The sequence below is a fragment of the Athene noctua genome, chromosome 3, assembly GCF_965140245.1.
Source record: "Athene noctua chromosome 3, bAthNoc1.hap1.1, whole genome shotgun sequence".
Classification (NCBI taxonomy): Eukaryota; Metazoa; Chordata; class Aves; order Strigiformes; family Strigidae; genus Athene; species Athene noctua.
Window position 1 is genome coordinate 19,101,268 of NC_134039.1, and position 21,047 is coordinate 19,122,314.

Sequence of the window (21,047 nt, forward strand, 5' to 3'; positions counted from 1 at the left end):
CGTTCAGGCGGATCCGTAGCCGAGCCCCAGCGCAGAGCCGCAGCCGGCGGCAGCCCGCAGCCCGCCGAGCCGCTGTGAGGGCGCAGGGACAACACGGCGCGGAGCCCAGCGCGGAGCCGCCCCAGCACCGCCCCAAAACCAGGGGCTGCGGCACCCGGGGCTGAGCCCCAGCGCCTCCCGCCGCGCCCGCGCTCCCTGCCTGCCCCTGGCAGAGGCCGGGCACTGCTTCTGGAGCGGAGCTTTCCGCGGCGGGGGCAGGTTCCCCCCAGGGCCCTGCCATGCCCCTCACGGGGCTGCGCGGGAAAAGCCCCTCGGGCAGACGCGCCGCCGCCCCCCGCCCCTCTCCTTCAGGGCGCGGACCCGCCGCTGCCGGCGGGGGCTGCTGGCGGCGGCGGATCCACACCCGCCCTCGGCGGGACCGCCGGGGCCGGGGCCGGGGCCGGTCACGGAACGGGCTGAGGCGCGCCGGGGCCGGGCGGGCGTTCCCGCGGCCCGAGCCGGAGGCTGCCCGCGCTGCTCTCCGCCTCGCAGGAGGGAGGGGGCGGGCAGCTGAGGCGGGGACGCCCCGGGGGGGGCGGCGGGAGCCCCCGAGCCGAGGAGAGTGCGCGGAGGGGAAGGTCTCTTCCACCCGGACGACTCCGTGACTTCAGCCGGTACCGGGAGCCCTTCGCACACGCGGCCGATGGCGGCAGGTGGTTTTGAGCACTCCCCGCAGCTCGCTGCCCTGTGGCACTGCGGGCCAACAGGGTCTGTCACAAGCCGGGTGGGTCCTGAAGCTGCCGAAACACCCTGAGGCTCCTCTGCCCCGCGGCGTTCAGATGAGAGTGCCCGCTAACGCCCCATCCTGCAGAATGTTTAAGGTAAAACCATCATGCTTTTGCAAAGTCGAATACATCTTTGGAGAAAAGCTTGCTTCCCAACTGCCTTGATGTCTTCTCATACCGGAGCCTTTCTCTGAGACTCGCACGGACATAATTTCTGTACTTTTCTGGGCCTTTGTTGAAGGAAAACAGTTTTTTCTCTTGCAAGATACTTTGAAGAAACACAAACTGAACTTTTGTCCTGAAGTTTCAAGAAATGGAGCAAAACCTTTGTGTGTGTTTGTTGTTCACACACAAAGGTACTTTTAGCAGGACAGACTTACCCACCCTAATCAAATACCTTCATGCTATGGAAATTTAAAAATTACTTTCTTTATTTTATGAATATTTGTGTGACAGTGCTTGTGCTAACATTTCAAAGTCTTTGCAAATCAGATGCTTCTGTAAGAAGTTGTGGTGGTAAAGCCAAAAAAGAAAAAAAAAGTTTTCAATCAAATTACTTGAGAGTTTTTTTTAAACCTCTGGTCATGCCCTTTTTCTTTGCAGAAGTGGCTTTTAACACTTTATGATCCTCACAACACTGCTGTGATGCTAGAATCAGGACAACTGTTGTTTGCCTGCTGCTTCCTGTGCTTTTCTGTCAAGTTGATACCGTCTATTTGGGGTGAGGAAAACACCTTTATTTTTTCCAAGTTTAGATGGCTAATTGGCCATTTTTAAAAAATTCGTTTCTGCTTCGTGCTTTGATATTGCAAGGCTGGCTGTATTTGTCTACAGATGGGATGGAAGGTTTTTAGTGGAGAGGTGATACCTTTTGTTAAATCACCTCCAACCTGTGGGAGAAAAGGAACAGGTCTTCAAGCACAGAAGTTTTTCCACAGGTGCAATTCTAATGTGAAATGGGAATGAAGACTAACCTAGCTTATGTTGTTTGTTTCAATCACGTAAATTATTGAAGAGGCAGTGGGTGCCTGAGAAACAAGGGCTGTTAGTGATGGTTGAAGGGAGATGGTCGGGTCGTGAGTTCTTACAGTGCCTAGAGCTCAAATAGAGTTTTTCCTGGAGAAGGGGCAGTTCTGAAGTGCTGTGAGAGCAATAGTTCAATAGTGTTTCTGCTCTTTTGCTTGAGTTTATGAATTCTAGCTTCTGGTATTATCTTTATTTGAGGGTGTTTCTTGAAGGACAGAATTGAGGACACAGATTGGGTTGGCTACTCTGTGAGTAATATATTTTCCTAGAGAACAAAGTTCTTTTGGGTTTTGCTAGCTATTTCTGTAAAATTCTTTCTAAGGTGTGACAGTTGCATTTCACCTCTTCATGTTTCCACCATGTTATGCGTAGCAGTGATTAAAACCTATTATGTTTCAGAATGTGTAGAATTTGGGAAGAGTTTGTTTCAAGGTAATGCTTTCTTCTGCTGTGTGTATTCTATTAACTTGAAAAAAGTTCTTTGTAGTGCTTGGGTTATAGAAATACCCCCAAACCAATGAAATATTGTTAGTTGGGGCTCTCTTTTTAGTGTGCATGTGTGATATCCAGATAGCACATTGACAAAGTGGACAGCAGTCTGGATTTAGATTGGTTTACAGTGTATCCCCAAACTTGCATCCTTTTCCAGTGTATCAATTGATTTAAGAAAGCTTATAATCTGTTTCCATAGTTTCTGTCCTTTCATTCTCCTCCTGCAATTCCGTGCCTTGTGAAATGTGTACAGCTTGGTGTGCCTGTCTACCTGTGCTAGTTGTACACAGGCACTCCCGTAACCACGTAGATGAATGCGAATTCTAGTGAAGTAGTTAGAGTTTCTGTATTGGCGAGATAGCTTGGAGGTTTTCTGATGGGGAGAATACGACTCATAGCTCTATTGGATCAGCTCTTGTCCCTAGAGGGATGCACATTAATCTTACCACAGTCCAGTAAATACATGAATTTTACAGAAAATTCATGATGCCTGTGTCACAGGCTGAACTGTGTATTTTAGGGGTCTGGGGAAGATTATAAGCTCAGATCTGGGCTTTAACACCTGTCCCATCTCTCAGCTGACCTTCTGGCACTGTTGGCTGCCTGTGTTTGTTTGGAGATAGTTCTTCTAGTAAGTTGGGTGTCTCTGAAGGGCTGATGTTTATGAGGGAGTGTGTTGCTGGAGTCATACAACAATGCTAACAATAAGCAACGTGCCGATGTGAATGGAAGAAGTGTGATATTTTAGTCTCTTGTTTTCTTACCTTGTAGCTTTTTCTCAGATAAATTGTGTTGCAAGCCATTAAAAAGAAAAACTTTGTCCAGAAGGACTTTTATTGTATTTTATTTGACAAAGTGATTCATGAGTCTTGTTAGAATGTTAGACTATTAGAATGTAATGATTGAAGGAGGGTGAAACTTTAAACAGATGAAGGACAGTGAAACTTTAAACAGATTTTTGAAGGCAGTTTTGAGGAACTTTTTGTATATGCATTAAAAGTTATGTACCAACTACTGTACCTGAACATTTCTGCATCAACATACAAAATCTGACTGAAGGGTGAAACTGCTACAGAGAAAATATTGGTGTGATATTCAAATATTATCCCCAGGACAGAGAAAAATATATCAAAATTATTTTCTTCAGACTTTGGATTTTTCTTAGAAATGTGGAGGATCTTATCTGTGTAAGGTACTGTGATGGTTTGACTCTGGCTAAATGCTAGGTATCCACCAAGTCGCTCTATCACTTCCCCCCCCGCCCCCTTCCCTTTGTTTTCTCAACAGGGTAAAGAGGGGAAAGAAGATAAACTAACCCTTGTGGGTGAAACAAAAGCAGTTTTAATATAAGCAAAGCGAAGCAAAAGTCCGCGCGTGGAAGCAAAAGCAAACAGATTTATTCTCTACTTCCCATGAAGAGGCAATGTCGGGCCTTCTCAGGAAGCAGGGCTCCGATACGCGTAGTAGTTGCCTCGGAGGACCAAGGGTGTCCCCACCCCCTTCCTCCTTTCTCCCAGCTTTATACTGAGCAGACGTCATATGGTATGGAATATCCCTTTGGTCAGTTTGGGTCAGCTGTCCTGGCTGTGTCCCCTCCCAAGATCTTGCCCACCCTGTCCCACTGGGGGGGAAATGTCGGAAAGAGCCTTGGTGCTGTGTAAGCCCTGCTCAGCAGCAGCCACAACACCAGGGTGCTATCAACACCCTGCCAGCTCCCAGCATAAACCACAGCACCGTGAGGGCTGCTATAGGGGAAAACCGATTCCAGTTCAGCCAGACCCAATACAGTCTCCACCCCTTATTCCATACCATTTACGTTATGCCCAGGTCCCACATAATATTCATTTATCCATTCCATAAGCTTTCTTCACTCCTTCAGATGTTCAGTGACTTGGCTTCCATCTGTCAAGATAGATGCTCAGGACAGAAGTATGCTTGACTGTTGGACTCCAGCACCGGCTAGGTTTGGGTCGTCACTGCACGTATCTGGTTCACTCTTCATCGTTCCTACTTCCTCCATCACTTCCTGCAACATACAACTCATCCCACAGATTACTTTCCCCCCAAGGTTAAATGTTCTTGAGGCACACACTGAGTAGTCCCATCCTCCCGCATTACCCACCAAGTACATCCAGGTCCCTGAGCAAAGACAATCCCACGAGTGGGCTTGCCTTTTCCCAAGGGAGGAGCAATCCACACTGCCTTCCCCAGCCATTTCCCCAGCCATTTCCCTGTGTGTACTACGGGGACCTTATCTCCTCCCACAGTATGAAGGGGGTTTGTTTGGGCAGGACCAGGACGGTTAACAGATCCTCTGGTATTAATTAGCCAAGTGGCTTCTGCTAAATTTATATCCCAATGCTTCCATCCCCCATTGTCCAATGCTCTCAACATAGTCTTCAACAGTCCATTATATCTTTCAATCTTTCCAGATGCTTGTGGGTAATAAGGGATGTGATACACCCACTCAATGCCATGTTTCTTTGCCCAGGAGTTTATAAGATTATTTCGAAAATGGGTCCCGTTGTCTGACTCGATTCTTTCAGGAGTACCATGCCGCCATAAAATTTGCCTTTCAAGACCCAAGATGGTATTTCGGGCAGTGGCATGATTTACAGGGTACGTTTCTAGCCAACCCGTAGTTGCTTCTACCATGGTGAGTATGTAGCGCTTGCCTTGGCGTGTTCGTGGCAGTGGTCCAGTATAGTCAATCTGCCAGGCCTCACCGTATTGAAAACTCAGCCATCGCCCTCTGTTCCAGGGAGACTTTACTCATGTGCCTCGCTTGATTGCAGCACATGTTTCACATTCGTGAGTGACCTGTGAGATGGCCTCCATGGTCAGGTCCACCCCTCGATCACGAGCCCATCTGTACGTTGCATCTCTGCCAAGATGCCCTGATGTTTCATGGGCCCATCGAGCTACAAACAGCTCACCCTTACGCTCCCAGTCCAGGTCCAGCCGAGCTACTTCAATTTTGGCAGCTTTGTCTGCTTGCTCATTGTTTTGATGTTCTTCAGTGGCACGCCTTTTGGGCACATGAGCATCTACATGACGTACCTTTAGAGCCACGTTTTCCACTCGGGCAGCGATGTCCTGCCACAATGCAGCAGCCCAGATGGGTTTACCTCTGCGCTGCCAATTGGTCTTCTTCCACTCCTGTAGCCACCCCCACAGGGCGTTAGCCACCATCCAGGAGTCCGTGTAGAGATATAATACTGGCCCCTTTTCCCATTCAGCAATCTTTAGGGCAAGTTGGATCGCTTTACTTCTGCGAACTGACTTGACTCTCCTTCTCCTTCAGTGGCCTCAACGACTTGTCTTGTGGGACTCCGCACAGCAGCTTTCCACTTCCGATGGCTTCCTACCACACGACAGGATCCATCAGTAAAGAGAGCATAACGCCTCTCATCTTCTGGTAACTCGTTATATGGCGGTGCCTCTTGGGCATGAGCCACCTCCTCAGGCAACGCTCCGAAATCTCTACCTTCTGGCCAGTCCATGATCTCTTCCAGGATCCCTGGATGGTTGGGTTTCCCCAGTCGAGCCCGTTGCGTGATTAACGCAACCCATTTACTCCAGGTAGAACTGGTTGCATGGTGTGTGGAAGGGATGTTTCCTTTGAACATCTAATGTAATACAGGCAGCCGTGGTGCCAAGAGGAGCTGTGCTTCTGTACCAACAACTTCTGAAGCAGCTCAAATCCCCTCATATGCTGCCAGTATCTCCTTTTCAGTCGGAGTGTAGTGGGCTTCTGATCCTCGATATTCCCGGCTCCAAAATCCTAATGGTTGACCTCGAGTTTCACCTGGTATCTTCTGCCAGAGGCTCCATGTGAGTCCGTGCTCCCCAGTTGATGTGTAAAGTATATTTTGCACAGCTGGTCCTGTCCGAACAGGCCCAAGAGCTACCACCCGAGCTATCTCTTGTTTGATGTGCTCAAAGGCTTGTTGCTGCTCAGGACCCCACTGAAAATTGTTCTTCTTTCAGGTCACCTGATAGAGAGGGCTCACAAGCTGACTGTAACCTGGAATATGCATCCTCCAAAATCCCACAAGTCCTAGGAAAGCTTGTGTTTCCTTCTTGTTGGTCGGTGGAGACATAGTTGCTATCTTGTTGAAAACATCCAATGGCACATGACGGTGTCCATCTTGCCATTTTATTCCCAAGAACTGAATTTCTCGTGCTGGTCCCTTGACCTTGCTTTTCTTTATGGCAAACCCAGCTCTCAGAAGAATCTCAATTACTCTTTGTCCTTTCTTGAACACTTCTTCTGCCTCATTGCCCCACACAATGATGTCATCAATGTATTGTAGATGTTCAGGGGCATCACCCTTTTCCAGTGCAGTTTGAATTAGTCCATGACAAATAGTGGGGCTGTGCTTCCACCCCTGGGGCAGTCAATTCCAGGTATACTGGACACCCCTCCACGTGAAAGCAAACTGTGGCCTGCACTCTTCTGCCAAAGGAATTGAAAAGAATGCATTGGCAGTGTCAATTGTGGCGTACCACTTGGCTGCCTTTGACTCCAGTTCATACTGGAGCTCTAACATATCTGGTACAGCAGCACTCAGTGGTGGCGTCACTTCATTCAGGCCACGATAGTCTACTGTTAACCTCCACCCTCCGTCAGACTTTCGCACTGGCCATATTGGGCTATTAAAGGGCGAATGTGTCTTACTGATGACACCTTGGTTCTCCAGTTGACGAATCAATTCTTGGATGGGAGCCAGAGAGTCTCGGTTTGTACGATACTGCCGTCGGTGCACAGTCCTCATAGCAATTGGTACCTGTTGTTCTTCAGCTTGCAACAGTCCCACAACAAAAGGATCTTCTGAGAGGCCAGGCAGATTAGACAACTGTTTTACCTTTTCTGTATTCACACTGGCCACACCAAAAGCCCATCGGTATCCTTTTGGGTCTTTGAAGTATCCCCTCTTGAGATAGTCAATGCCCAAGATGCAAGGGGCTTCTGGGCCAGTTAAATGGGATGTTTTTCCCACTTGTCCCCAGTCAAGCTAACCTCGGCCTCCAATACTGATAGTTCTTGACAGCCCCCTGTCACTCCTGAGATCCAGATAGGTTCTGCCCCTCTATAACTTGACGGCATTAGTGTACATTGTGCCCCGGTATCAATTAAAGCCTGGTACTTCTGTGGATTTGATGTGCCAGGCCATCGAATCCACACTGTCCAATACACCCGATCATCCCTTTCCTCCTCCTGGCTGGAGGCAGGGGCCCTCTATTCCTGTTCTTGGTCGGAGTATTCACTGTGTGACTCTTGCCGTGCCAGGCCGGAGGTTCCTTCTTCAGGGTCAAGGGAGGTGATCTCAGTCTTTCTGTATCTGGGAGATCGCTGGTTACTTCCTTGTGGTTTTACACCAGCTACATTAACAACCTTCTTGGATGTCTTCTTGTTGGCAGGGGTCTTTCCTCGCAATTCATGTACACGTGCTTCCAACTTAAAGGTGGGTTGACCATCCCACTTCCTCATGTCCTCCCCCTGGTCACGCAGGAAGAACCAGAGTTCGCCACGTGTCATGCGCCTTGGCTTCCCTTTCCCCCTGACTGGCAGAGAAGAGAAATGATTTCTTGGGGAGCTCCTAACATCCAGGGCACTCGCCCGTAGAGATGAGGAGGTACCAAGACTCTCTTCAAAGTTCTGAAGCCAGGAAGAGACTGCCTCCACAGTTGGCGTACATCTTAGTCCTTCTCCTGCATCCATTTCTGGGTAGTACATTGCGGCCAAGCCGGCAGAATACGAGGATGGCGCACCTTTAATCACCTTCCTCCACATGGCCCGTGTGCATGGGACATCCTCTGGATTTTTAGGGGCTTCATCATGATCTGGATCACCATAGATGACTTCCATCACTGCTAATTCTCTCAGGTACTGGACACCTTCATCTGCAGTAGCCCACTTCCCTGGGGTGTGGTCCATAAGATCTTCCTTAAAAGGATACCTTGCTTTAACACTTGAAAGGAGTCATCTCCACAGACTGCAAATTGCTGTCTCTTTTCCAATTCCCCTTTCAATTCCTTGATTTCTAGCAAGGGAACCCAGCTGTTGGGCTTCCTTACCTTCCAGCTGTTGAGCATCTGCCCCATTATCCCAGCATCGCAGCAGCCAGGCAGCGATCCGCTCTCCCGGCTGGTGGCAATAGTCTTTCCGCAGATCTCGCAGTTCTGATGATGTCAGGGACTGGGTAGTTTCTGCCTCCTGTTTCAGTTCTGTTATTCCCTCTTCTGATACCTTTGCTGAAGGACCAGCTTCTTCCTCCTCTTTCTCCTCCCTTATTAATCGAGGGTATGGGCCTGTTGTTCTCCTTGTCCATTGTTTCTTTTTTACTACTGGGGCAATCTCTGTTGTTGTTATTGTTTGAGTTCCCATGTCAACCACAGTCCTTTGAGAGTGCTGAACTGCGGCTCGATAAGCACAGGCCAGGCCCCAGTAAAGTGCTAGAAGTTCCTGATTCTCATTGGGATAGGCAAGACACCCCTCTATCAGGTGATGTGTCAATTTTGTGGAGTTGCTTGCCTGTTCAGGGGTGAGATCCCAGGCTACAGGAGGTGATAACTGTCCTAGGAATCTGCCCAACTTCTTCCACTCTCCCTGCCACCCAGGAACAGGCCGCCTCAGAGCACATTTTGGCACCGATTCACTCAAAATTTGCGTTCTCTTACACCAAGAGCATACCGGGCTCCACACAACCCACAACAGGCGAACAGCATTAATAAAGAGTATCAATGAACTAACATAAGGATGACTAAGTACCTCGGGAGCCTGCAAAATAAAACCACTCATGATGTTCCCGATTCCTTGCAGCATGTTCCTGAGCTTAACAAAATAAAGATAAGCAGCGCAGTAAACAAGCCCGTGACCAGCACAAGAGCTTGTTGCTTACTAACTACTATAGCTACAGCACATTTAATATAAAACTGCCGTTGTTTGGCCCCACGTTGGGCGCCAGAATAGACTGTGATGGTTTGACTCTGGCTAAATGCCAGGTATCCACCAAGTCGCTCTATCACTTCCCCCCCTGCCCCCTTCCCTTTGTTTTCTCAACAGGGTAAAGAGGGGAAAGAAGATAAACTAACCCTTGTGGGTGAAACAAAAGCAGTTTTAATATAAGCAAAGCGAAGTAAAAGTCCACGCGCGGAAGCAAAAGCAAACAGATTTATTCTCTACTTCCCATGAAGAAGCGATGTCGGGCCTTCTCAGGAAGCAGGGCTCCAATACGCGTAGTAGTTGCCTCGGAGGACCAAGGGTGACCCCACCCCCTTCCTCCTTTCTCCCAGCTTTATACTGAGCAGACGTCATATGGTATGGAATATCCCTTTGGTCGGTTTGGGTCAGCTGTCCTGGCTGTGTCCCCTCCCAAGATCTTGCCCACCCTGTCCCACTGGGGGGGAAATGTCAGAAAGAGCCTTGGTGCTGTGTAAGCACTGCTCAGCAGCAGCCACAACACCAGGGTGCTATCAACACCCTGCCAGCTCCCAGCATAAACCACAGCACCGTGAGGGCTGCTATAGGGGAAAACCAATTCCAGCTCAGCCAGACCCAATACAGGTACCATATTTCACTAGAGAAAGATTTTTGTCAGCAAGAATTTGTATACATGCATGTAGGCCCTGAAGAGTATCAGCTAAGAACAACGTGAAATTCAATACTGGAAAGCTGCATTTTGTAGCAAATGTTCTCAAGATTTACTGATATATCGCATTATGTGGGCAGGTATATGGTAAGAGATTACAGTGAACAGTAAAAGATGGGGTTGCTGAAAACAGATTTCAGATGGATGGATTTAAACAAATGGTGGTTGAAGGTGGGGTGTTTTTAGTTGTTTGCTTGTGGTTTTGTTTTTTTCCTTTATCTTTGCATGTCATCAGTTTACTTAAGGGACATAATTCTATTGAATGTTGGTATTGGTAACCTAACAAGCTACTCAGAAATGTGAATGCAGAAACCATTAATATGTTAAGCTGGTCCAGACAGCTGCTGCTGAAACACTAGGCTTGCCTTGTCGGGCGTGACTCTGGGACTGTGGTGTTGCTCTGTGTCTCTCTGGGCTGGCTTGCTGCTGCTGGCTCTTAGCTCCTCGTGCTGCGGGTTGTAGTGGGCTCCTGGCTTCCCTGCAGTCACCTGTTAGGATTTCAAGTGGCCACTGTGTGCTGAGCCAGCAAAACAGTACCTCTGCTCTGCTGCTTTCCCAGGGAAGTCTTGAAAGCTTGTGCCTCTTAATGGGAAATGAGTCAGAGCTCATCACCAGGACAGCACCACCGAAACACTAGACATAAACGTGCACTGGCTTGTAGGGCAGGTGCAATATCATCAGGAGGTGGACAGGTGGTTTCACTTCCAACTGAAGCTAAGGTTAGTTATGGTGTTCCCAGCTTCCAAAACAGGTTAGTTAATGGGCACTAACCGTGGGCTTGCTGAAGCAGCACTAATCTGGCCGCTCTCAATGAAGTGTGTGTCTCTGGTCAGTTCATTCTCTCTCAGCATGCTGAAAAATCACCCCAGAATACAAGTGCTTAGTCTACAGTCCTGTTGATTTTGCTTTAGGTTTGTCTTTAGCTGTTGGAGATTAATGAATCAAAATAGTGTTTGAGTTTACAGCCAGTTCTCATCACTTGGCAGTGTTATTTCTAGCTGTTCTCTCCTTGGCTTAGCTGAACCCATCAGCTAAAGGACTCTGCTACTCTGCGTTGTGAGAGTGGGGTACAGCCTTCGACGTCTAGGAACTAGTGAGATGATAGCAGAGGGTGTTGAGGCCTTTTCTGCTTTTCCAGCTGTGTACGCACTATGCTGTGTATTTGTCGCAACCGTGTCCAAATCCACCACCGGCCTTTCCTCTTTGCTTGTTTTTGCCCATATCACAATCTTCTCTGACCGTAGAAGAGGAGTCTCCTTTGATTCCACTGGCAGCCATCAGACACAGCAAGAGTGTGTTGGGGATATTCACTGCTGTGGAAGTGCAGAGAGGACCTTAGATGCTTGATAGCTGAGCGCAAGCAAAGGCTCTGCTTAGCAAGGTCTGTGTGTGCTGGCGCTTGGATGAGCAGCTGGTGTATGGATCACAGGTTTCCTGGATTTCTTGGGGTTTCACTCGAAGGGGACAAGTGAGGTGGTGAGTTTGAGTGTGCCTCTGAATTGCCTGCATCTCCTAGATGGTTTCTGTCTCTAGGCTGTCTCTAGACAGCCTAGATGGTTTGGTTCTGTAAAGGTTTGATTTGAACTCTGGTCCCTCCAGAGGTATTCCACAGGTAAAATTCTTTGCCACTGCAGTTTACTGTTAAGGTGTTTCTTTTGGGGAGGAAAGTTGAGTGACGAGTGCACTTGTTCTAGAGAAACAATCTTAAATAAGCAGAGCAGTGATTTCTGCTAGCTAACACCTGAAGAAGGGAAGGGTTTTTTTAAATGTACAATACTGCCTTCATTTTATAGGTAATGTTTATTTTATAGGAAGTGCTGAAGAGATGTAACTTGTGAATGTTTAGAAAGGGTTTTCTCTGACCTGGATGGAAGTTTCTACAGATGAATGTGTTTATGAAGAGCTTTAAATAGAGAGAAGAAACACTTATTTTTGTCTTGATAGAGGAAGAGAATTCACCTGTTTAATCTCTGTGGTGGTCTATTGTTGGAGAATGGCTTGCAGAACAAGGTCATGGGTCTGTGCCGGAGCTGATTACAGCTATTTGATGTAAACAAAGGAAAAACCCAGGGTACAGTTATGCTAAGAAGGAAGGAGATTCAGGGCACAGTTATGCTAACAAAGGAAGAAACTGGGGTACAGAGCGGCCTTGATTATAATGGTCAACAACTTTTGGGGAAAAACAATCCAGAAGAAGGAGGATGTTGTGACATACTCAAAATACCACAAGGGGCTGGGATATTATAATGTAACCTTTTAGATGTATCCAATAGATTTATGATTAGTATGCATAATTATAGTTAGTGCTTATATAAGGTGTGATTTCTTGCAGTAAAGTGAAGCTTGCTTTATCATTCCCATTGAATCGACTGCTTGCTTTCTCCGTCTGTCGCAGTCTTTAGTTTTATTTTGGGTGGGAGTGGGGACCCAACTCCTTGGCCAGCTGATGTTGTGTAGCACCGGTATTTGTTCTAGTTCCATTATGGCTGGAGCATGGCTGTGGGACTGGTTTTGGGCATTAAAGCCTGATCCTAATACCCCCGATGCAGCTCCTCTTATCGTGCTGAGGAGTCTTTGTCGTTAATTCATTCATTTTGTGCAGAGATGGCATCTAGTTCTGATTGCTTACAGGGAAGCTCTAAAGAGAGGAATGGATACCGATAATTGCTGAAACACCTCAGTTCTGTGTGAGGACTGGGAGAAATGTTCATATCCATTAGCTTTGTAGTACGACCTTGCTGCAGTTTTTTCTCGCCTTTTTGCATGACAGCATGATGTTCAGCTGCATGCGGAAACTTAGCATCTGCCAAAAAGGAGTCAATTGGAATTGTAAACTTGAGCTCACAGCAGGGAACTCTCAGCTGACCAGCTTCATCTCACTGTTCTCCTGTGCTTGAGGAGGCAGAGGCTCCCCCCTTTAGCTGGCAAGGCTCTAGGGAGGTTGTGTAGGTGTGCTTGTTTTGAAGCCGTTCTTGACAGGGCCCATTGTTTAATGGGAAACAAAACATAACAAATAATTCTGCTCTAATATAAAGTGCAAGTAAATGATGTTGATCCTTTGAATAATTGCTCCTTTGATGGCAGTGTGGCTAGGCAGTGCATCCAAACATGGATAACCGCTGTCTGGGCGGAGCTGTGCCCTTGTGGAGACCCGCTGTCTCATGGAGCTGACCAAGGACAGTGCTGTTTGTTCTGCTGCTGTTCGTTCACAGCCACTCTTTTCCCATAGTCTGTGTGTTCCCATATGCCTTACACTGCAATGGGGAGGGAGAAATGGGAAGAGAAAGACACTCCCCTGATGTTCTCTGTATGCTTGCTTCCATTCTGGGCTTCCCATCTGGTATTTGTGTATTTGTGCTGTTCGTCCTAGGTAATTAGGAAGGGGCAACTCACGGGGGTTACATGAACCATAATACAGAATGTTGGAGGGGACGAGAGCTTTGAAAGACATAGTGTGACATAAAGACTGGTTTGGCTTTTCCACTATATTTATACCTGCAAATTTTGAGGGGAGAAAAATACTTAAAATTAAGTAGAGCCTACCACTATATTCTTCTGTGGTGATTTGACCTTGGCTAAATGGCAGGTACCCACCAAGTCACTCCACCACTTCCCCCCCTTTTCCCCTTGTTTTCTCAACAGGGCAAAGAGGGTAAAAAAAATAAGATAGACAACCCTTGTCGGTAAAACAAAAGCAGTTTTAAGATAAGCAAAACGAAGCAAAGGTCTGCACACGGAAGCAAAAAAAAACCCAAACAAAACATATTTATTCTCTACTTGCCATTAACAGGCAATGTTGGGCCTTCTCAGGAAGCAGGGCTCCAATAAACGTAGTGGTTCCTTGGACGACCAAGGGTGAACCCACCCCCTTCGTCCTTTCTCCCAGCTTTATCCTGATCAGATGTCATATGGTTGTGCACAACACCAGGGTGCTATCAACACCCTGCCAGCTCCCAACATAAAACACAGCACCATGAGGGCTGCTATAGGGGAAAACCAATTCCAGCTCAGCCAGACCCAGTACATCTCCTGAAGCAAAAATGTAATTTAGAGTAGTTGGAGAGGAGCTGAAAAGAAAGAGTACAGACCTAGCTAGATCTCATCTTCTTGTAGAGACCTTTGTGGTTTTGACATCTGTACCCAGCCTGGGGCATTGTTCATGGGGCTTCTTTGTTGTAGTTGATAAAGTAAACCATAAATAATTGTTCTTTTCCCTTTGATCTGTTGCTCAGTCAGGGAATTGACTTGTGCAAGGTAAGGAAGGAAGTAATGCTGACTTTCTCCATAAGCGAGTATTATTAAAAAAGAAAAAAATCTAACTGAAAAAGAAGATGAAGCAAAGGAGAATGACAATGGACTGAAATATTTGGAAAAGATGGGGAACATCTTTGTTAGAGAATGAAGTTATTACAATTCTGTAGTTTATGTGATTATCCTTTAGGACTGCTCGCATATCAGTGTTTGTACATGTGGTTATGCATAGTCAGTCGTTTCTGCCTTGACTGACAGACAAATGTATAGGACAGTATCAACATCACATGCAAATATGAAAGTGCTTCCAATGATGTTAAAATTGTTCTAACACATCTATAATGTATTCTCTCAGCTACAGGTAAAACTTGAGTGAGAGAATAGAAAGCAAACTGCTTGTAAATAAGGCAGTTCAGGGGCTGCCTTCAGGAATGTACTGCCTGGCATGGATGTTTCAGGATGTGGGGGAAACACTGACAGGTTTTGAGCGGCTGAATACAGGGTTTCATTCTCAGGTACCTCAAGTCTACTAAAATACAAAGGATTTCCAGGCGGTATAAATGAACTTACTCTTTCTTTTTTTTCTTTTTTTTTTTTTTAAAGTTTGCTTTATGCTGTGAGAAGAGAAGAAACTAGCAATTGTGCAAATAAGCCCACAGTCTGTGGCAGCTCACAGTTCTTACTGTTTATCTAGAAGTCACATTTATGTCTTTATTGTTCTTTCACCCACCTGGTTCCTCTTAAATAATGTATATTTGGTCTTTTTCTATTAATAAATGTCATTTCAGTCAGAAAGATCTTCCTTCTTTTGCTTGCTGTCTGCAGCAATGTAATGAAAGGGAGGTGTTTGGAGAGAAGATCGCTGTGAAGATTTCAGATGTACTGTGTTACTGTTTTCTGAGATGACTGAAAATTGATGCAGTAGGAGTTGGTGGCCAGATAAGTTTTCCATCTTTGAAGCACTCTGTTTTCCCTGAGGGGCTCTTGTTTAATCGGCGATGACTAGATATGGTAACCCCTTTGTGGGATGGCTCAGTCCACTCTTCAAAGAGAAGTTTCTAGGCGGTGTTCTTTGCTGTTTTGCATGGGAATATTTAATTATTTCAGCTCTTTAGGAAATAATACTACTTTCTGCAAGGTTGTTTTTAATTATGCTCTCATTGGCCAAACTTGAGGAATATTTTATCCTAGTGTGAAACCAGGGACAAGCATGAGCTGCAGAAGTCATTATGCAGATGCTTAGTGTTACATGATTTGCTGTTTCACCTGAGCAAATGACCAGCTCTTAAAGAGATGAAAGAGTTACACAGCTAAAATCATACACGTCTTGAGAAATATAGGAATTCTGGTCACTTCAATGTGGCCATGAAAGTAGTGTTTTTAAGATAAATGAAAACTGGGTAGGAAGAAAAAATGTTCAGTTACAACTGCTGCGTGGAGGTGGAGGGAAGACTGGTGCTCTTGGTGTGGCTGTAAATTTGCCAGGCAGTCCCCATAAGTGCAAGTATGCTTTTTGTTAAACTACTGGTTCCTTCCCTGGAGGGATGACCAGCAGATTCTTACTGTTTCTGGGGACTGTTGTGTAATGTATATAGATAATGACACTCAATACGCTCTACAGCCTGGAGAAATACATTTTGTGGCAGTGATCCTAGAAAGCAGTGGATACTGTTAAGCAGAACTTTTTGTTCATAAATCATCTTCTTAACTGCTTGAGTTAGGTTTTGGTGACTGGTATACTGTATCTGTGTGACTTCAGTGTGATGCTGCTGAACTGCAGGATTCTTGTATAAATTTGAGGCTCCAGAGGCTTATGCAGGGCTTTCTAGTGGGCGTGAGATCTTTCTTTGTGTGCCGTGCTGTATGAAGTGGGCTCTGCTGTGTCGCTCTATGTTCTCTCACCTGACTTCTTTTGCATGTGTTCCTCCTGGCTATGCCGTATCTTTCGAGGTCGCCTGCCTGAGGAGCACAGTGAGAGAAGAGCTCGGCTCTGAAGCGCAGGGCTGCGATCTTCTAGCAGCAAAACTACAGGGATCTTCCTGCTGTGAGAATTGTCCTCGATGTGGCATCCACATGCGTGCAACAGTATCTGTGAGTTGTCTGCATTTGCTTTAGGTTGTCTTTCAATGCCCACAATTTCTTGAGGCAAAAAACAGGAAGCAAAATTTTTTTTTTTGAGGCATGAATAATGTGATTAGGCGTTTAGATGTTTCTGTGGTATGTGATCTGCAGCCCTAGTCCGTCATGGCTGCCGGAAGCACCTACTGGCCAAATACTTGGTTCCTAACTATGCTGTGCAAATCTTGTTCTCATGTAACAGTCTGGGGTAGAATGTCGCTGCCGAGTGAAGGTGTCTCTGAAAGGCTGGCTCTAAAGTGATAATGTAGTCACGGATCTGAAACTGTTACTCTGCAGCTCAGCGACTTGGTGTTTATTTCTGTTCCTGTAGAAGTCTTGTATTATTCACTAAGCAAGAGACTAACATGTAGACTGCCCTACATCTTTCCTGGGACTGTAGCTTTATAGATGGATTTTTTTTTTTAAAGAATATGAAAATTTTTTCCATTTCTCCTTTTATGTACCCGATCAATGAAGCACATCAGAAGATAAAAGTGTTAATTGCCTTCAACAACTTAGATGGAGAATAAATAGATTTTCATATTGCTAGTTTTATACTGTCCTGTAATGGAGATCCCTTGTGGGCCCCCCAGTGTAAAGTGCAGAGCTTGAAAAATATCAGAAATCTCAGTGCTGTTCAGCCTTCACCTCCCGTCGTGCAGCTTTCCAAAAAGCGTATGGTAGACTTTCAGTCTAGTGCCGATTTCTTGGCTGACAACAGATAAAAGGTTTCGGTTTCCTGGGAGAGGGCAGAGCCTAGAAGATGCTGGTTGCATAGTGACTAGTGGACTCCCTTTAATGCTGTCTAGACAGTTGTGAGAACTTTTAAAATTGCGATAGGGAGAAGCTTCTTTCAGTGTAGCAGAGTTCATTCTTGAGAAAGAGATTTCCTGCAGCCAGTTCCCTGTAACTATAGAAAGTCCTACCTCTTCTAATCTCTGATGCAAAGGGAGAACAGGCTTTTCTGAGTTCTTGGTAAATCCCAGAGCCGATAGTGAATGCTTAACACATTGAATGCAGGAGGAAGGAGACTCTTTGGAACTTGCTTCCAGTAAAGCATTCACTTAATCAGAGGAATATCCTCACTAAGCTGCTTCGTAATGAAAACGGTGGTCAGAGGAGTGTAGCGGTGAGTGTCCTTGGAGGTGGGAGAAAAAGGCTGAAGCAATGTAGATTAGTTTTCTGAATCTTTTGTGAAGTGATTATTATCTCTGATGACAGCTCTCTCTTAGGACATTGGAAAGAAAATCAAGTGTACTTTTGACCTGCCAAAAGAAGAAAACAAAACTTTTGGTAATACTAAACAGGAGTGGGAACAATACAGACTGACTGTTACATAGGCACCTAAACTGTGCATAATACAACAAAGATGAAATGCTCTTGTAGAACTGTAGCTTTACTGTGAAAGATAAGTGTTGGGTGAAAGGCACTAGGAAAGGGAGCATGCTACTTAAATTTGAACAGGGTTTGCTACAGAGCCAAGTTCAGGCTGAAGCAGTACCCGTTGAACCTGAACTACTTCTTCAAGTTCTGCTAGAAAACTTGTTGCTGCTCTTTTTGCTTTTCCTTCCCATTTGACGACAGCTTTTGTATTTTGATGGAAGGGGATCTTTGTTTATTTTGGAACACTCCCTCCTGTAGGTAACATACCCTGTGCTTCAAAATTTTTGTGAAGGATTTTAGGGAGTAAACCACATTTTTAAAATATCCATGTGAGCTAAGTCACATCACACTAAAATAAATGAGTGATAAAGCACAAGGTGTTCAGTGTGACCATTCACAAATAGCCTACTCAGTACTGAGTTTCCCATTCTTGCTGTTGCTCATTTTATAGATCTTGTCACTGAGAAGCTATGAGCTAGATTCTCAGCTGGTGAAAACCTGCGTATAGAATCAAACTTGCACAGTTTAATTGTAGCCACCTCAAGTACCTCTAGAGCACTGTGAAGACTGTAACTTTTCAAGTAGTACGGCGCCTGCTGGTAGTGAATGCCGTTAATGCAATGCGTGACAACTTAGTTTGCAGACAGTATTGCTCGAGAAGGATGCTTCCTCCCTCCCTGCTTCATGGAAAAGGGGAGAGTGTAAGGTGAATATAGTCTCCTAAAATTTCTTGAGGATCTGTATGGGTAGTTAGACATATAATGACTCTTTTGTTTAAGACAGTTTAGCTTTAATAGGAAGTATGTGGCTAAATACCCATGGAGCTCTTTGAAAATATGTTAGCTGGATTGCGACAAGCCGTTAGTGACCCTACAAAGTGCTTTAAACCCAGGTCCTTGTGCTGTTAGAGGAAATTTATCTGATGGTCTGAACCCTGAAATCAGCCCAAATATTTTCCACTCTCTCATGCAGGAATCTTTCTTTCAAGAGAGAGACTTCTTTTTTTCAGGTGTATACAGGAGGATTTAATGGTGTTCTTTCTTTGGAAGCTGTAAGTTAACTTTGTGCATGTGCGGCTTCAGGTTTGTTTTAAACTTCCTTATTTGGTCAGGTAAGAACTGTTCTCCTAGGTTTGAGCTGAGAGTTGTTCCCGGGCTGTAATTTCAGCTGCCATCCCGTGCTGCTTGCGTAACTTTTGTACTTTCTCACCTGCATAAGGTACTCTACTTGTTAATTAAATATCAGTGCAATTAAATTCCACTAGCACCTCTGCCTCTTGGAGGAGGAGGAGGCTACAGTCTCAGATACTGCTTGGTTATTATGTAGGGTGATTTATGCATGAGCACCAGGAAGACTGTACTCATCTCCATTTTCCAGGATGCCACGGATATAGGGACTTGCCTCTTGGTTGAGCTAGAGAAACAGAATCCAGCCGTGTGGACTAGGATTCAAAAGCCAGCATCCTTTAGCCGTTGCTAATTCTCAGTTTGAGTGGGAGAGATGGAGCCAGGCATTGCTCTCTGCAGGTGACTCGCCCCGTAGATCTTTCTAAGCTTGTCAGTCGCTCAGGCAGTCGCTGAGGTCAGCAGAGACAGGTGCTCTGATGCCAGCCTGTGCAGCTGCGCTGCTTCCAGTGTGTGAAGGGTGGCTGCAAAGAAGATGGAGACTCCTTTTTCAGAAGGAGTCCCATTGAGAAGACAACGGCTAATGAGTACAAGTTACTGCTGGGGTCATCCTAGTTGGATACGAGAAGAAAACACATTAGAGTAGAAACTCTTGTCAAGCTTCGGTGGTTTTACTAAACATAAGGACGTGTAAGTCCCGTTACTCTCCCATTGGTAGAAGACAGAGAATAAATTGCACATAACAGTTTGTTGTCAAGTATGTTATTTCTTGTCTAATATAGATGTGAAAAAAAAAATTCCTGTAAAGCGTTAAGAGCAGGGGTCTATAATATACATTGATTTGCTCCACAAGCAGAGGGCAAACAGATGCTGAAAATTAAGGCAAAACTGAGATACTGAGAGAGTGAAGGATTCCTTGAAGAGACTAGTGACAAATCTAACAACTCTCTCCTTCATTCTACAAAAATAGTGTCAGTAAAATAACTACAGTAAAAGTCAGCATAGTGTTTTAAACAGCATCATTTTCCATTGGTGTGTGTTGGCTTTTTTTTTAACTAGGAGATGGCCAGTTTGTACTTAAGGAGAGTTAATAGTTACATAATCCTAATGTCTTTATGTTTATAGACTATGCTTGAACGTGCTTTCATTTATTTCTGTCATCTTAAACTGATGCATCTGAAATTTCCCCTTCTTCCCACTTACTAATCTGTGAGTGTTCCTCAGTAGCATGAGCACAGTTAATTCCAGCTCTCAGAACCCAAGCACAAATACAGAGGTTCCTAATGTCGGCCAGGCTAAAACCAGAGCTGAGCTGAAAAAGCGCTTGACACCATTAATGTGGTTATCAGTTAAAGAGCTTCTAAAACAGGGACTTCCTACCTTAATGTGAAAGGACAGACTCCACTGAAAGACTTGCAGTGTTTCTTGGGCAACAGATGTTATTAGCATCTTAAATGGTTAATATTGTTCAATCTAAAATGTTAAAAATAGAAATGTTTTAGTAAGGCTGGTGGGCCAGGGCTGTTTAATAGGTGACGAGCGAAGAGGGAGTTCTGTAGTATATATGGGGGAGAAACAAACCTGTTGTGCATTTGCATTCCTGAATAAATCTTATCCACTTCAGCATATCCATGCTCTTTCATATCATAAATCCTGCCACATTCTCAGCAGCCTTATAATTATTTAAGGCAGGATGTGTTCAGTTCATCTCTAACAGCTGCTAATCCCCCAGCAACTAATAGTTTATTCACTAATGAATCCATCCTCACTGACAATACTATACACAGTCTTCACCACCCCCCTTCATTAAAACCCATGATATGCTTGTAGCCTTTTGGATCAAGACTCTTCATATTCGTCATGGTTTCTTTTTACCAAATGATACTTCCTGTTGAGGGGAGAAAAGCAATTTGTGTGTGTTGTAGCTAATGGTATGTGGTTATCTTCCATTTGTTTCAAGTTGTGCGCGTCACACATTCTGCTCACAAGTACTACGATGCAAACAAACAACAGGAGTAAGAGGATCTATTTCTAGAGCAGAAGACACCCAAACCCCAGCACCTTTTGCAAGCCTTACAGCTGAGACTTCTGCAGCACCAGGTTGCAGAACCGTGGAGCTGTTACAAACAACTCGCATTATTTCCTCTCCTAAAGTTATGTACTATATAACTTCTAAGATTAATCCGAAGAACTCTGCAAATTCCTCTTTTCTGTCACGCACACTCACTCCGACG

The 21,047-nt window shown here is 45.4% G+C and overlaps 1 long non-coding RNA gene across 1 annotated transcript in view; it reads left to right on the forward strand.

The window, feature by feature from the left end:
• The first annotated feature begins 638 nt into the window (after nt 1-638).
• The window catches only part of LOC141958494 (uncharacterized), a 28,710-nt gene continuing 8,301 nt past the window's right edge, over nt 639-21,047 (forward strand). Inside the window, exons 1-2 of the long non-coding RNA XR_012633284.1 lie at nt 639-860; nt 1,368-1,485. This is a non-coding gene — a long non-coding RNA (uncharacterized LOC141958494). The remainder of the gene's footprint in view (nt 861-1,367; nt 1,486-21,047) is intronic.